This window comes from Malus domestica, chromosome 03 (genome assembly GCF_042453785.1).
Source record: "Malus domestica chromosome 03, GDT2T_hap1".
Taxonomy (NCBI): domain Eukaryota; kingdom Viridiplantae; phylum Streptophyta; class Magnoliopsida; order Rosales; family Rosaceae; genus Malus; species Malus domestica.
Window position 1 is genome coordinate 30,840,683 of NC_091663.1, and position 16,852 is coordinate 30,857,534.

Below are 16,852 nucleotides of genomic sequence, written 5' to 3' on the forward strand. Positions count from 1 at the left end.
AGTAGAAAAAAGTAAAATTGCGTAAGTGTACCCTTATCTACTCCTAATTGGTTTCTTAGTAAATTTTTTTATTTAAAAAAAATGTATAATAAATACAAAATTTGTTAAATTCATCTTTGAACTCTACAAGAGTGTCATTAAACTCTCAAAAACCCTGTAAAAGTATATCATTATAAGGTCTGTGGATTTCATGGAGTTTCTAAAAGTTGATAGAAGTCTACGAAATTTACAAAAGTTGATCAAAAAAAAAAAAAAAAACTTTACAAAAATCTATATAAATCTAAAAACAATACGCCCCTTTACAATGTCACGACTTTTGAGCAACTAAACGAGGATCATTAGCTAAAAGTTAGATAAATATATAAAAAAACAATATATATTAGTAGTGGGTTTAGTATCTAATTGTTGTCAATCATATTGTGGATGGTTGCTCAATTATGTCGTGGCTATTTTATTCATTGAAAAACAAATTCTCAAATTTTACTTACGAAATAGCTCAACTTTTAAAACTGTTGATTGATATTGACTCAAGTGAATGCCACATAATCTGCCATGTCAACAATATTTATGTTGAAAGATAGTTAGGATGGTTATTTGTAGCTTACACAGTAAGCGAGGTAGTTAGGCTACTAGAGTGATATAAAAGGCTGATTGCAGCTTAATGTTTGTAAGAAATAATCATTCTATTAATACAAAATCTTTCATTCTCTCTCTAGCTTTATCTCTAGGTTTTTCTACATTCTCTGTATTACTTCTTTCTTCTTCTTTCTGCGATTCTGATCTTCTCTGTTAAGGTGGTATCGAGCCAAGGTTGATTTTTTTTTGGGTGTTTTCTTCCGCTGAGTAATTCTTTGGGTTCGATTGTTGAAGGCTTTGTTGGAGTTCTTGGAGGATCGGTGACGTTCTTGAAAGCTTGCTGATAAATTTTGGGTCGAGGGTCTTTTAATCAGGTTGTTGGTTTCTTTCTTTACTCTTTGCACATTAAGTGTTTGTGTTTTTGCTTCAGTGAAGATATATGGCGAATTGGGATGTTTCTTTTGGTTTTTCTTATATGGGTTCTTTTTTGGATTCGATTAAGGCCGATGCCAAGATTTGTTGACGATAGAAGAATTGTATTTGTGGTGTGATAAGATTGAAGTCGAACACTTGTGAAATTGCTAGAATATTTGCTTTTGAAGTATATACATCTAGAAGGCCGATGCCAAGAAGTAGTGAGAATATCTTGAAGAGTTGATAATTGTTGAAGTTTGGTATTATACTGATTTGTGATTGAGATTGATTGTTTGGAATTAAGTGATAAAGATGTCTGATAAATTAGTACGCATTGAAAGCTTGCTTGGTATGTTAACTGTGAAGTTGCAAGATGACAATTTTATTAAGTGGAATTATCAGTTTCAGTCAGTTTTAAGAGGGTATGATTTCTTTGAATTCTTTACTGGTGAATCTTTTTGTCCACCAAAGTTTGTGATTGACACTGAGAATGGAGTGACTACAAAAATCACAGCAGCTTATAAATCTTAGGTTCAGAAAGATATGGCACTATTGAGTCTGTTAATTGCTACTCTGTCGGATGATGCTATGGAATATGTAATGGGGTGTAAAACGTCTCATGAATCTTGGACAAATTTACAAGACCGATATGCTTCTGTGTCAAGGGCTAGGATCAATCAACTCAAAATTGAGTTCCATACAATTAAAAAAGGCAATGATTCTATTGACAAGTATTTGCTTCGGTTGAAAGCCATTCGTGATCAGCTTGTGTCTGCAGGGGAGAGGATTACTGATAATGATGTTGTTATTACTGCTTTATCTGGATTACCACCAGAGTTTGATATTGTAAAGACTGTAGTTTTAGCAAGGGAGACTTCTATTTCGCTGAAAGATTTCAAAGCGCAGTTGATTGGTGTTGAATCTGCTATGGAAGCAAGGTCACTACTCTGGCAAGTGGCATAGCTGCAATGTATGTTCAAGGAGATCGGGTCAAAGATGTTCATCCGAATTCTGGGTATTCACAAAGAAAGAGTTCAAATGCTGGATCACGAACTGGTGATACTTAAGGCTATCAAGGGAACAACAAGTTTTAAAACAGAAATGGGTATAATACTTCTCAGGGGTATAATCCTTCTCAGAACTACAACAGAAGTGGTTATGGGTCTTTCAATAATTCAAGGCCTTATTACAATGGGAATAGACAGAGATGGGGAAACAATTATGGTTCTTCTACTAGGAATAGGTCTTCTTGGAATGGTAATACAACCTTCAAAACAGGTACTATAATTGAATGTCAGATTTGTTCTCGCAGAGGTCATACTGCTGCAAACTATTCGAATAGGAGTGATGGTTATCAGGTGGTTACAATCTATCAAATTTGTGGAAAAAATGTCATAATGCTCTGGAATGTAGACATAGGAATAACTATTCCTATCAGGGTGCACCTCCACCTCCTCTTACTGCATTTTCTACTCAAGCTCCATCTCACATGATTGCTGCAGAATATGGTCAGAATGTTCAACATTTCTCTACAGCTGATACATGGGTGTTGGACACTGGTGCTTCATACCATATGACATCTAATCTTGGGAATCTAAATCAACCTGTGCGGTACAATGGTGATGAGAAAATCACTATTGGTAATGGGGAAGGTTTGACTGTTAATCATATTAGTTCTACAACACTTTCAACTCCACAACATTTATTGTTTCTTAAGAATGTCTTACATGTTCCAACCATTACTGTTAATCTCTTATCTGTTAAGAAATTGTGTGAAGATAATCATTGCTGGTTCATATGTGATGAGATTGTATTTTTTATACAGGGCAAGGCAACATGAATGATATTGTACCACGGCAAGAGTAAAAGAGAGCTATATGAGATCCCTGCAACTGTGTTTTCAAGAAGATTGGTTGCTGGTCAAAATAAAGCTGTTGCATTACTTGGTAAAGCTGTAAAGACTTCTGTTTGGCATAAGAGGCTTGGGCACCCATCTGCAGAAGTGCTTGATGTTATGTTTAGAAATGTTGGACAGACTGTTAGTGCAGATTCCTCACCTTCTATTTGTTCTTCATGTCTTTCTGGAAAAATGTGTAGACAACCATTTCCTGTCAAAGAAACTAGGGCTAGTTCTTTGTTTGAAAAAGTACATTCTGATATTTGGGGGCTTGCTCCAGTTAAGTCTCTAGAAGGGTTTAGATACTATGTAAGTTTTGTGGATGAGTTCTCAAGATTTGTATGGATCTTCCCTATTATCAATAAATCTGATGTTTTCCAAGTATTTGTCAAGTTTTTTGCATTTTTACAACTCAGTTCAATTCTGTAATTAAGTGCTTACAGACAGATGATGGTTCTGAATATATGAGTAACAAGTTTCAATCTTTTTTGGCACTCAAAGGAACTGCACATTCCATATCATGCCCTTACATAACTCAGTAGAATGGTCTTGCTGAGAGGAAACATAGGCACATCGTAGAGACTGCAATCACACTTTTAACCAAGGCTGAAGTTCCATTACAGTTCTGGAATTATGCTTGTAATCAAGCTGCATTTCTGATCAATAGAATGCCATGTAAGGTTTTGGGGATGAAGTCTCCATATCAGCTCATGTTTAACCAAGACCCTGTGTTGCATACATTGAAGATATTTGGATCTGCAGTTTATCCATTCTTAAGGCCATATACTCAACATAAATTGCAACCTAGATCTAAGCAATATGCTTTTCTTGGTTTTGTGGCTGGATATAAAGGGGTAGTCTGCTATGATTTAAGTAGCACTAAACTGGTATTGTCAAGACATGTGGTGCATGATGAGACTACATTTCCATTTAAAACAAGATTGTAGTTGTCTTCTGGGAAGTCAAATAAGGTCCAGAATACAACAATGTCTCCAATCATTGTTCAAATGCCATGTTTTGCTGCTGATCCAACTCCAACAACATCTTCAACACATGCAGAGTCATATGCAAATCTAGATATTGTGGAAGACCGATCAATCGATAGCTTACAGGTTCAAAGCTCATCAAGTCAAGATTCACAGAATCTCAATGCTTATAGTCATAGCTCTCATACTCTCTCAACATCAACTCCAAGTACAATATCATTGTTGCCTGTCCATAGTCCTTCTCAATTAGAGGTAATACTACCAATCTCTTCTCCTGTGGTTGAAACTAATGAAGAATCAGCTCACAATATGGTCACCAGGTTGAAGTCAAGTGCAATTTCAAGAAGATCTTACACATGTTATATTGGCTCATTTCCAGAATTACAAACACTACAGATAGATAATGAGTGTGACTTTACTGGGGGGGTTTTCATTTATTGCTGCAATAAAAGATTTGGAGGAACCCTCAACATTCAGAAAAGCTTCTACAAGCCCACATTGGCAAAGTGCAATGCAAGAAGAGTTTAATGCACTCAAAGCTCAAGGAACTTGGCAGTTGGTTCCTTCTCCACCACACAGAACCATTATTGGAAGTAAATGGGTATATAAAGTTAAGAAGAATCCTGATGGAAGTGTATCGAGGTATAAAGCCAGACTTGTGGCTCAAGGTTTTTCCCAAGAACAAGGCATTGACTACTCAGAAACTTTTAGTCCAGTAGTACGACACACTACTGTAAGACTCATTTTGTCATTAGCAGTTATAAATAGGGGTGGTTCGGTATGGGATCCCATACCGAAACCCTTGTCCCGATTCCCATACCGAAATTTTCGGGAATCCCAATTTCAATACCGTTCCCAAACCAAATTTTCGGGAATCCCAATTTTCGGGAATCCCGAAATAGTTTCGGGATTTCGGGACAAATCGGGAATCCCAAAAATAATTTTGGGCTTTTGGGCTTTTGGACAAAAAAAAGCTAATATTGGTCCAATTGGACAAAAACCTAATATTGGGCCTGCCCACTGAATGTAACAGCCCCCACATATGGGCTTAACTTTTATTCAACCAAATAAAAAAAATATTGGGCAAACCTGCAATGTTTATAAGAGCAGTTCAGCTGCATTTTCCACTTGTATGGTAGCCAAGGTTTTAAAATAAATAAAGTAACAAACCCAAAAGCAAAAAAATTAGTTACAATCTAAAGTTTTAATAATTAAGTTACAAACCAAAAGCAAAAAAATTAGTTACAATCCAAAGTTTTAATAATTAAGTTACAATCCAAAGTTTTAATAATTAAGTTACAAACCAAAAGCAAAAAAATTAGTTACAATCCAAAGTTTTAATAATTAAGTTACAAACCAAAAGCAAAAAAACAAAGTTTCAAGTTTATGAAGATTGTTGACCTCTTCGGCCCCTTCGGCCCCTTCTTGTTGGCACTTGTAATCTTCCCCTTGATGTTGATGGTTGAGCCCTTCCCCTTACAATGGGTGGTCGTGGTCGTGGAGGTAGTGATTGATTTTGACGTTGTTGAACTTGTACTTGAGGTGGTCGAGGAGGTGGAGGTGGCATTTCATTTTCTTGTGTTGTATTCTCCTCACCTCCCAAATTAGCCATGTCTAAAACAATAAACCACAAATCATTTACATTGAATTATAGTCTAATAGATAATAAATACTAAGAAAATAAAAGATGAAATTAAATTGTTTACTTACTTCTTTCTAAGCGTTCAAGCTCATCGTAGAAACATAATTCGTCAAGGGTAGGCTCCTTGTAGAAACAAAATTCTTTTCCTCTAAGCCAATCACTAGTACACACTAAAGCCTCAACCGTTTTAGGTGTTAAGGAAGCTCTAAAAGAATCAACAACTCTCCCACCAAGACTAAAGGCATTCTCACTAGCAACGGTGCTACTAGGAAGGGCCAATACATCCTTAGCAACTTTACTAAGAATTGGATATTGACCACAATTTCCTTTCCACCAATCTAAAAGATTGAAACCCTCATATGTTAGGCTTTGATGTGGATCATTGAAGTACATATCCACTTCATTGGCTATCTCATTTTGTTGTGCCTCCGCTCTATTTCTTTGGATCTTCTTTGCCATCCTTGAAGCAACATCAATATCTACCATCACACCCCACGCCCCATCATCTAGTACAACACTTGATCTTTGCTCCACATTTGAGGTAGCACTACTACTAGTACTACTACCACTACTACTAAGGACCACTCCCTCCTTATATGCATTATACAACTCAGTTACATAACCTTTAACCCTTACTTTCTCCTCCCTTATTTTGTCACATCCATAGCCGAGCTCTTCTAGATTTGTCTTCAACATATCAAATTTGTACCTCGGGTCGAGTGATTGGGCCACAAAGAGAATAGGATTCACCTTTTCAATGTCACCCCAATATTTGTCAAACTTGAGCTTCATTGAGGTAGCCACACTTTGCAAAGTGGCATTAGAGGCGTTTGAAATTTGTTCTTCTATCTCCACTTGCAAGGCAATCACCGTGCTAAGTATTAAGTGTGACGTTGGAGTAAGGGTTGCACTCAATGTCAAGGTGGCATCATAAATTTTTTTGAGAAAGTGAGCAAAACTCACCGACCTTTCCCAATCATCCACCTCCGGAGGACCCACCCAGAAAGGCTACAATCTTTCGAACACCTTGAATGACTTTCAAGTGTCCGTTAACACGAACATACATACCGTTTCTGTTGCAAAATAGGTCAGAACATAATATGTATAAGCACTTCACAAGGTTTTGGTTACTCAACAATCCCAATATCTATATACGAAGATTCAATTCCAACGTAAAGCTCACAGATGATAATGAGAGAACTTACTGTATTTCCTGCATTTCTCGAGTCAAAATTCTCATTCACCCTGTTGAGATAATTAAACATAGAAGATTCAGAACTTATATCATTATGCGTCTATCCATATAATCGAAACACATGTCTAGCTTATTTTGCTAGATTATGCATTGCACTGAACATCAAAACGCAATAAACTCTTCAAACAATTAACATTGTGATAATATAAACGGAATCAAAACGGACAATGCAAAAAGTTACCATCTTCAGCACTTGATTCACCCTGTCCCGTCATCCACAGTGAAACCAACATCAGTGTTCCTTTCGGCTTATCGAAAACCATCCCAACCACCGATACCTAACCAACCAAACATCATATTAACTGAAACGTTTCGGAAATCTCTTTTTTTCCATTTCAAGTGACTGTTACCCACGAGTTCAAAGTTCAACCAAGCAGTCTTAAATCCCAAACATTAATTCAAACAGAACAACATATACATCCAAACAGTCTTAAATTTACAAGTAAGAAACACGGAAGTTACGAACTTTTTTACCTGAGGTGGAGGAAGAAGAAGAAGGAAGAGGATGCCTGAGGTGGACCGTGGGTTGTGGAAGGAAAGGACGAGGAAGAAGTGAAGTAGTGAACTCTGCAATTCGTCAAGTGTGGTGGTGGGCCGGTGGCTGGCCGGAATTCGTCACAGAGAGAGAGATGAGATGAGGGCTCGTCGGCTAGATGAGGGAGAGATCAGAGACGAGAGAAGAGATTAGGGTCGGCTAGAACGAAAGTGAAGTTTGTGAAATGGTTGTGAAATGGTTTCTGACCTAATAACATATGAACGGCAAAGATTAAATCTAAAACAATGAACGGTTGAAATAATTCTCTTATAATTAAAAGAAAAAATATATATATATATATTATATAATATTTATTTTCGGTTCGGTATGGGAATACCGAAAATTTGAGATTCAAAACCGAATCCCGTACCGAAAATATTGGTTTGGTTCGGGATTACATACCGAAAATTTCAGGATTTTTGGTTTGGGATTTTTTTGGTTTGGGATCGGGATTTTTTCGGTTTGGTTTGAGATTTTTGGGATTTTTTTCCAGCCCTAGTTATAAATAAATGGGAATTGCGGCAGTTAGATATCAAAAATGCATTTCTTCATGGTGACTTACAAGAAAAGGTATATATGAACCAGCCTCAAGGGTTTGTTGATTAAACTAAACCCCATTATGTCTGCAAGTTGATTAAATCGTTGTATGGGTTGAAACAAGCCCCTCGGGCATGGAATTCAAAGTTCACGACCTATTTACCAGCTTTGGGATTGGTGGCATCTTCATCTGATACCAGTTTATTTGTGAAGAATGATGACAAGGATGTGGTGGTTCTTTTACTCTATGTGGATGTGTTGACCTTAAAAACTACCAAGCCTACGTGGCGTGCAGGCCGAGTAATCTATAAGCTAACTACGTCATTTGGTGAATGCAGGGCGTGCCAACTCGTTGGGTGAACGGAGTAAAATTTGTTGATGTTGCTTTGGGTGCGCGGCTGACTTCTGCGTCTTGCGATTGCGGCCGAGGAAGGAACACGTCTCAACCTCTTGGGTTCTCGAACCTGAAGACAGGGCTACAATTCTTACGAAGTTCACAAATCGTCGTCGCCGGATTCGATCACAGTGATGGTATTCGTCAGAGTAAACTCACGCCGAATCGACACCAAAATGTAAGGGCACAAATACTCAAAACGGATATAAGTCTTAATAGTGAACGTGGTTCGGCCGTCCGAATGCTGAACTTTAAATCCCACTTGAGAGTATCCAATCATAAAATAACTTGACGTGCAATGCGCCGATCTCAGTAAGCTGTAACACCTCACTTCGCCGAGAAGGCTAATGAGATGACCTCGATCAATAAGGATTCGGAAACCCCTCTCGACCAAGACTTGGATAGGTAACCAATCGTCCTCGCCGCAGTGCTGTTGATGCCAACGAAAGATGCTGCGAGATCGGTTGATTCTACGACGACAGAGCTATCTATGCCGACTGAAGATATCACAGGTTGCTTTCACAGTGTTGTTGATGCCAACGAAAGATGTGTCAGCGAAAAGAGAAAATAAAAAATCTCAAAGTTGTTAAGAGAGTTTGCGCAGGGCAGTTGTGTGTTGAATTGGAGGGTGCCTCTTAATAATGTATTGCCTCTGTATTTATAGGGACTTGCATGCCCAGTAGCGAACCTGTGCAGTTCCAGTCGAAAGCAAAACACTCTTTTTGAAATAGTTATCACAAAAAATCCATTGCCGTTATCTTGGTATCTGGGGAGGGTTGGCAATTGTTTGACTAGATCTTTTCAACTTTTTCAAACCCACGAAAGTTGACGTAATTTGTTTGACTAGATTCTTGGCAGGATGCCAAGGTTTATTCGGCCCCACCTTCATTCATGCATGTGAGCTAACCTTTGGCCATATCACACCACCATTTCGTTATCCCATCAGTAGGATGAAGTCCATCATAACCCACATCCCAGCCATGCCACATGATAAGAGTCCTAAGCTGAGCTGCCCTAATCCACAAGGTAACAACTCCAAATTAATTCGGACTATTTCGCTTGCTGTATCCCATTTATTTTGTACAAGAAAATCAAGATGATTTATTTTATTAAAAGATAATTATTATCTTAACGTTATCTCTTAACAAAATAAAATTATCTTAACTTTTTTATTCAACGGTTTAGAACCATGCTCACTCAACGGCCTCGATTGCATGGGCCGATGGGGTAGATTTGAGCCCAAACATTGCCCCCCAGTTTCCTTGAGCTTCGGCCCGAAAGCTGAATGGTTAAGGAAATTAATTGTTTGTAGCCAGCAAAATCCCGTATCGCCAAAACTTTATTCTTCGGCAACAACATCTCTGTATGTATGTATACATACATATATATAGATAGCAGGCCGAATGACCCCATAGTCGAGCATCAGTACTTCAGGCCGAATGGCCATAGAAATTTATATTATATATATACACATGACAAGCCGAACGACCCCTTGGTCGAGCACCAGCACTCGGCAATAATACCTCGCCGAGCTCGGCATGTGTGTATATATATAAATTGGTAACTAACAAAAGGCCAAACCATATCAAGAAGGGTTTGTCTTGAATATCAACGAATGATTCGATCACGCTCGGGAATGTTCCTCGGCCTTAAAATCACTTATGTTCTACCAATGTCGTAAAGTAGGGTCGAAGCCAAAAAGAATTGGGGTCAAGCAAATGATATGTTTTATATTAGCTCGGCATGACAACCAAGCTTCGGCCGAGCTATATATATATATAAACCGTTCAAAGCATCAAAAATGACCCAATGTTTTTCAAATTTTCAAAAAGCTGAAAACTCCACCGACTGCCATGCTGCAGTTTCAAAAATTCAAACCTACTTTTCAAAAATTCAAACCTCCACCGAATGCCATTCTGCATGGGATGTTCCTCGGCCCCCCGTATTTTCTTAAGCATCGGCCTATCACCATTCACTGCCGAGGTCAAGAAAAAATTTGGCGAGTCGAGAAAAATTTGTGCCAAGGATTTGGCGGGTCGAGAAAAATTTGGGCCAAGGTAAAAAAGCCCATTCCTGACAGCTTGGCCTCCGCTTAGACAGTTGAAATTTTTTTCTTGCACGAGGTATTGCCCCCCTTTTTTCTTATGCATCGGCTTAATTAGCCAGATGATTAAGAAAATAATTTATTCCTTTTCTTAATAAAAGAAAACAAAAATGGCCGAGCTATCAATAGGAGAAGGCCAACGATGTTTTATTCCAAGCCGATATCTTTTTACATCAAAATTTTCACTTTGACATTTTCCAAAACCGAATAAAAGATCATCTCCAAATATTTCTGACTTGGTGGAATATTTTTCATTTTCGGTCGCCGAATATGTTGAACAATTATTATGCCCCCCAGGCATAATTTCGGCTTTTAATTCAAATAACTTGGCCGAATGAGATTTCTCCTTATCGACTTTATCACCAATAATCATATCGATTGGCGTGATTTTTCCGGCTAAGCTTATGTCTCGGCCTTGTTCGTCATTAGAGCACTCTTCTGACGAATCATTCTCTAAGTCGATTTGTGGCTCAGCAACTTGAGTTTTTTCTTCTAGGCCTACCAAACTTGCAGTCTTGACCGAAACAACAGGTGGCCTAGGTGTTTCTTCAGTCGTCTTGACAATGTGTTGAGGCCGAATTTTAATTGTGGCCGGAGTGGAAATTTGGCCCCTGGCCTCTTGCCTTTCAGAAATTCGACCCTATCTATCGAAACGTTGTTTTTGCTCCTTTAATAGGCGATGAAACTCATCCCATGAAGCCTGATCGAGATATATCATGTGAACTTCGTAATTTTAGCACTGTGTCCTACTGGGGGCGTGCCAAAATGTTGACCCTAAAAACTACCAAGCCTAAGTGGCGCGCAGACTGAGTAATCTATGAGCTAACTACGTCCTTCGGTGAATGCAGGGTGTGCCAACTCGTCGGCTGAGCTCGGCCGAGGAGTAAAATTTGTTGATGTTGCATTGGGTGCGCGGCTGACTTCTGCGTCTTGGGCTTGCAGCTGAGGAAGGAACACGTCTTGACCTCTTGGGTTCTCGAACCTGAAGACAAGGCTACTATTCTTAAGAAGTTCACGAATCGTCGTCGTCGGATTCGGTCACAGTGATGGTATTCGTCAGAGTAAACTCATTCCGAATCGACACCAAAGTGTAAAGGCATAAATACTCAAAGCGAATATAAGTCTTAATAGTGAACGTGGTTCGGCCGTCCGAATGCTGAACTCTAAATCCCACTTGAGAGTATCCAATCATAAAATAACTCGACGTGCAATGCGCCGATCTCAGTAAGCTGTAACACCTCACTTCGCCGAGAAGGCTAATAAGATGACCTCGATTAATAAGGATTCGGAAACCCCTCTCGACCAAGACTTGGATAGGTAACCAACCGTCATCGCCGCAGTGTTGTTGATGCCAACAGAAGATGCTGCGAGATCGGCTGATTCTACGGCGACAGAGCTATCTATACCGACTGAAGATATCACCGGTTGCTTTCACATTGCTGTTGATGCCAACGGAAGATGTGTCAGCGAAAAGAGAAAATAAAAAATCTCAAAGTTGTTGAGAGAGATTGCGCAGGGCAGTTGTGTGTTGAATTGGAGGGGGCTTCTTAATGATGTACTGCCTCTGTATTTATAGGGACTTGCATGCCCAGTAGCGAACCCGTGCAGTTCCAGTCGAAAGCAAAACACTCTTTTTGAAATAGTTATCACAAAAAATCCCTTGCCGTTATCTTGGTATTTGGGGAAGGTTGGCAATTGTACCTTCCTTCTTTTCAGACTAGATACACTAGTCACTTGATAAGGCTCGTACTTAGAGTTGTTGTTAACCTCAAATTCTCATGCACCACGTGCCATATCCTATCACCTATTCACTAGATTATCATCATGATAATTCCAACTGGAATATGCCAGCGGCATCTCCTTTATCTTTTGCTCAGATGCATCCATGCATGCAACGTAACCTGACCACATCTTTTCCATTTTTTCAAACCCACGAAAGTTGATATAATTTGTTTGACTAGATTCTTGGCAGGATGCCAAGGTTTATTCGGCCCCACCTTCATTCATGCATGTGAGCTAACCTTTGGCCATATCACACCACCATTTTGTTATCCCATTCATAGGATAAAGTCCATCATAACCCACATCCCAGCCATGCCACATGATAAAAGTCCTAAGCCGAGCTGTCCTAATCCACAAGGTAACAACTCCAAATTAATTCGAACTATTTCGCTTGCTGTATCCCATTTATTGTACAAGAAAATCAAGATGATTTATTTTATTAAAAGATAATTATTATCATAACATTATCTCTTAACAAAATAAAATTATCTTAACTTTCTTATTCAACGGTTTAGAACCATGCTCACTCAACGGCCTCGATTGCACGTGCCGATGGTGTAAATTTGAGCCCAAACAGGATGACATCATTTTGACAGGATCAGATGCTAGCAAAGTTCAGCAGGTTATTGCAGATTTGGCAGGTGTTTTTTACTTAAAGGATATGGGCAGACTTACTTACTTCTTGGGACTTCAGATTCACTACAAGGAGAATGGAGACATATTTGTGAATCAATCAAAGTATGATAAAGATCTTATTCATAAAGTTGGAATGGAGTCTTGTAAACCTGCAAATACACCATGCAAACCTCACAATCAAATGCTATTGAATGAGGGCATACCATTGTGGGACTCTACATTGTACAGGAGTTTGGTTGGTTCACTGCAATATCTCACATTTACACGTCCCAATATAACTTATGCTGTGAATTCAGTGTGTCAATTTATGACTGCTCCGACAGATATACATCTCACTTCTGTCAAAAAGATTATTCGATATCTTCAAGGCACTGCAGAATGTGGAATTACATATGTAGCTGATACTGACTTTCATTTGACAGCATTTTCTGATGTTGATTGGGCTGCTGATTTCAACACAAGACGATCTGTGACTGGTTATGTGGTTTATCTTGGTGGGAATCCAATCTCTTGGCAGTCAAAGAAGCAATCCTCCATCTCTCAAAGTTTTACAGAGGCGGAATACAAGGCACTTGCCCATACTGCAGCAGATGTGGCCTGGATTTGGCTAATTTTGAAAGATTTGAGAGTTACATTACCTATCCAACCAACTATATTCTGTGATAATAAATCTGCAATAGCACTTAGTGCTAATCCGGTGTATCATTCGAGAATCAAACACCTTGATACGGATTATCATTTTGTCCGTGAAAGGGTGCATAATGGTGATTTGTTGGTTGAGTATCTATCTACTGATGACCAGACAGCTGATATTCTTACTAAAGGTTTACATAGTCCGACATTCACCCGCCATTGTTTCAATCTCAAACTCGGTTTCCCTAGTTGAGATTGAGGGGGGATGTTGACTGATATTGACTCAAGTGAATGCCATATAATCTGCCACATAATCTGCCATGTCATCAATATTTCTGTTGAAAGTTAGTTAGGATGGTTATTTGTAGCTTACACAGTAAGCGAGGTAGTTAGGCTACTAGAGTGATATAAAAGGCTGATTGCAGCTTAATGTTTGTAAGAAATAATCATTCTATTAATACAAAATCTTTCATTCTCTCTCTAGTTTTATCTCTAGGTTTTTTTACACTCTCTGTATTACTTCTTTCTTCTTCTTTCTGCGATTCTGATCTTCTCTGTTAAGAAAAACCTCTTAAATTTAGGAAGAAAAATAGTTGACTCCAAGTCATGATATTTTGTCTGTGAACCTCACTTGATTACATAGTGTTATTAATTCATCTATGTTATAAAACGAAATTTTGGTTAGCTAAAGTGACGACATCTAAAAGCTTTAAGATAATTAGAATGGTTATTGTTGCTAGCTAAAATTTGACAACAATTTGTCTAGCTAGTTATAAATTTAATGAATGTTTGATATCCTACACATTAATATGCTTGAAGCCCTTCAAATAGTAAATTAAATAGTTTCTTGAACGTAGTAGTAATTTTGGTAGGTGGCCATTTTGCACCTTCTTTCCTTCAAACATGGCTATATTCTGAATGAAATATAGAGCTAAAATTTATTTACCATTTTTTAGCAAACACCAAGAGATTTGATTTTAATAGATTAGATTTTGGTTAGCAAACCTTCTCTCTTTACTTTGCCTGTTTCGTCTGTCTCCAAGTACTCATGTTAAAAGGAGAAGGGTAGAAAGTGGGAGGCTTTGCGGTTACTTTGGTGTTGTAATTTGTAATGCAGAACAGCGACAGAACTGTGGGTATGGAAAGTATTAGCTGTAGGAGGCTGTGCACATGTGTGGATAACTACTTTTATGAGATGTTTATATTGTTATTGTAGTGTTATATGTAAATGGTATAATATTATATGAGTGTCTCTCATAATAAAACGTGATGGTGATTTAGTGTCACGTATTATGAAAGTTGTTCTCACATTTGTATTTGTGATAATTAACATGATAATTATCAATTTATTATGTTTTCTTTGAATTGTGTATCCCATTGTGACATATTTATCAAGAATACGTACGTAAGACATGAGTACATTTTTGTTGAGGCACCAAATTGGGTTAATCTTGAGCCAACATAAAGTGTGGTGACGGGACCATAACGAGGGCACTCTAGTTAAGGGTAGGCAGGCAGAGTAACCTACAAGGAAGGTAAAGCAAGTATCAAAGGGCATCATTGTGCTACCGACTTTAGAGTCTATGATGCTTAAGTTACCAAAATATGTTTAAGGCTCCGCATCATATGATTATCTTTTAAGGACTAGAGGTTATCCTTTTATAGAGGCAAAATTGGAGAAACTTTTCTGACATGGCCAATGTGGAATTAAATGTGGTTAATGTGGTGTTGCTACTCGTCACGTCGTAATTGTCTTCCAAGTTGGAGGCAAATCTCTCATTGGTTATGAGTATAAACAATAGGCAGCTGCCATGTGTTATGGGGTTGGTTCACGTGCTTTAGCAGACATCTTAACAAGAACCTCTCAGCAGGTTCATGATGCTTTACAGTTGAATGGTTCTTGGTGATTTTAGGATCGATATAATATGGTATAACATTTTTCATTCTTGACATATCTCGTGTTTACTAAGTTACTATTACAACATGAGAACAAATAACTAGGTTCCATTTTAAGTATTATCATTATTGAGGGGGAGTTGTGTTTCTCATACATTCTATGTATATATTTGTACGATGAGTATTTCGAGTATAAATCTTTCATGAGAAAAATACATTTTACACCATTACGATTTAGAGTCAATTTCAAAATGAATCATAAAGTTTTAACTTCTTTTTTTTTACCAATTTTGATACTGCATGCTGATGTTTTGACATTCAACACTTTATATCTTTTGTCTTAAATGCTAATATTTGACGGCAATGTATTTTTGTTGACTCTCTAATTTGAGGAGGAGATCGAAATTAAACACACACAAAAATTAAACTCAGACCGATTAATTTCTATAAACTAAAACCACTGAGGAAGACCGTAGGAAACCAAAACAGACAAAAAGGAGGTTGGAAAAATAAAAAAAGAGAAGCACACGAATTGCGGGATGTGCTTCCTGTAACTGCGACGTCCTCCTCCCATAAACCACGCGCTAAATAAGACACGGAAACTGAAAAACTGAAGGATGGTGGGTTGCACAGTAAGCGTGAGAGACTGAGAGCGTGGGCTTGGTCTCTTCCAAAATAAAAAAATTGTTAAATGATGCATCAATCTGCATCGTTGGTCTGCTCCGCATTGACCGCCCAAGCGAAGGATTTCTATCTTCATATCTCTATCATCTTTCATCTACCCTCTAAACGATTAGGATTAAATCACATCACAATTTATATTAATTTTTTATAAAAATAATAAGATAAAAAGTAAGAGATGAAAATAATAGAAATGAGAATTCTACCCCCAATTCCAAACTTATTTGACCGTATCTTTTGTGGAACCCGCTGCTAAATCCTGCTGAAAATTCTTTGTCTAACCCAAAAATTCTAGATATTTCCATTCAGCCTTGTTTTTAACAAGTTAATGTTAGAGAGATTAAATTTAGGGTTTATTAAATTTAGGGTTTTTATCACAAATGGTCCTTAAAATTGACCCTAACCATCAAGATGATCCATGAAATTGAAAATCAATCAATGTAGTCCCTGAAAATAGGTGTCACAAATCAAAGTGGTAATTCCATCACAATTCTGTTAAAAATTCAGTTAAGTGTTGATGTGGCACATAAATAAGCCTCACAAGATTTACAGGTTTTTATTACAAATGGTCCCTGAAATTAACTCACACCATCAAGATGGTTCCTAAAATTGACCCACACCATCAAGATAGTCCCTAAAATTGAAAATTAATGAATGTAGTTCTTGAAAATAGGTGTCGCAAATCAATATGATCATTTCGCCACAATTATGTAAAAAAAAATTGTTATGTGTTGATGTGGGTTAATAATTAATTAAAAAAGTTGTCTAAATACATTTTTGCACAATATAATTTTTTTTTTATAGTAGGACCTACTCCAAAGAGAGATCCATTCCATAAATTCTCAAAGGCACAAGACTTAACCAAGGCCTAAGAGGAAAGTTTT

The 16,852-nt window shown here is 37.8% G+C and overlaps 2 long non-coding RNA genes across 2 annotated transcripts; one reads left to right on the forward strand and one right to left on the reverse strand.

Annotated features, from left to right (window-relative positions):
- The first annotated feature begins 575 nt into the window (after positions 1-575).
- LOC139194273 (uncharacterized) lies at positions 576-3,271 on the forward strand. The gene is made up of 2 exons (XR_011579033.1): positions 576-2,642; positions 2,816-3,271. It is a non-coding gene; the product is annotated as an uncharacterized lncRNA (long non-coding RNA).
- Positions 3,272-4,952: 1,681 nt separating this feature from the next.
- Positions 4,953-6,086, reverse strand: LOC114822643 (uncharacterized). The gene is made up of 2 exons (XR_011579456.1): positions 5,584-6,086; positions 4,953-5,487 (listed from the first exon to the last, which is right to left on the reverse strand). It is a non-coding gene; the product is annotated as an uncharacterized lncRNA (long non-coding RNA).
- Between the last annotated feature and the right edge of the window lie 10,766 nt (positions 6,087-16,852).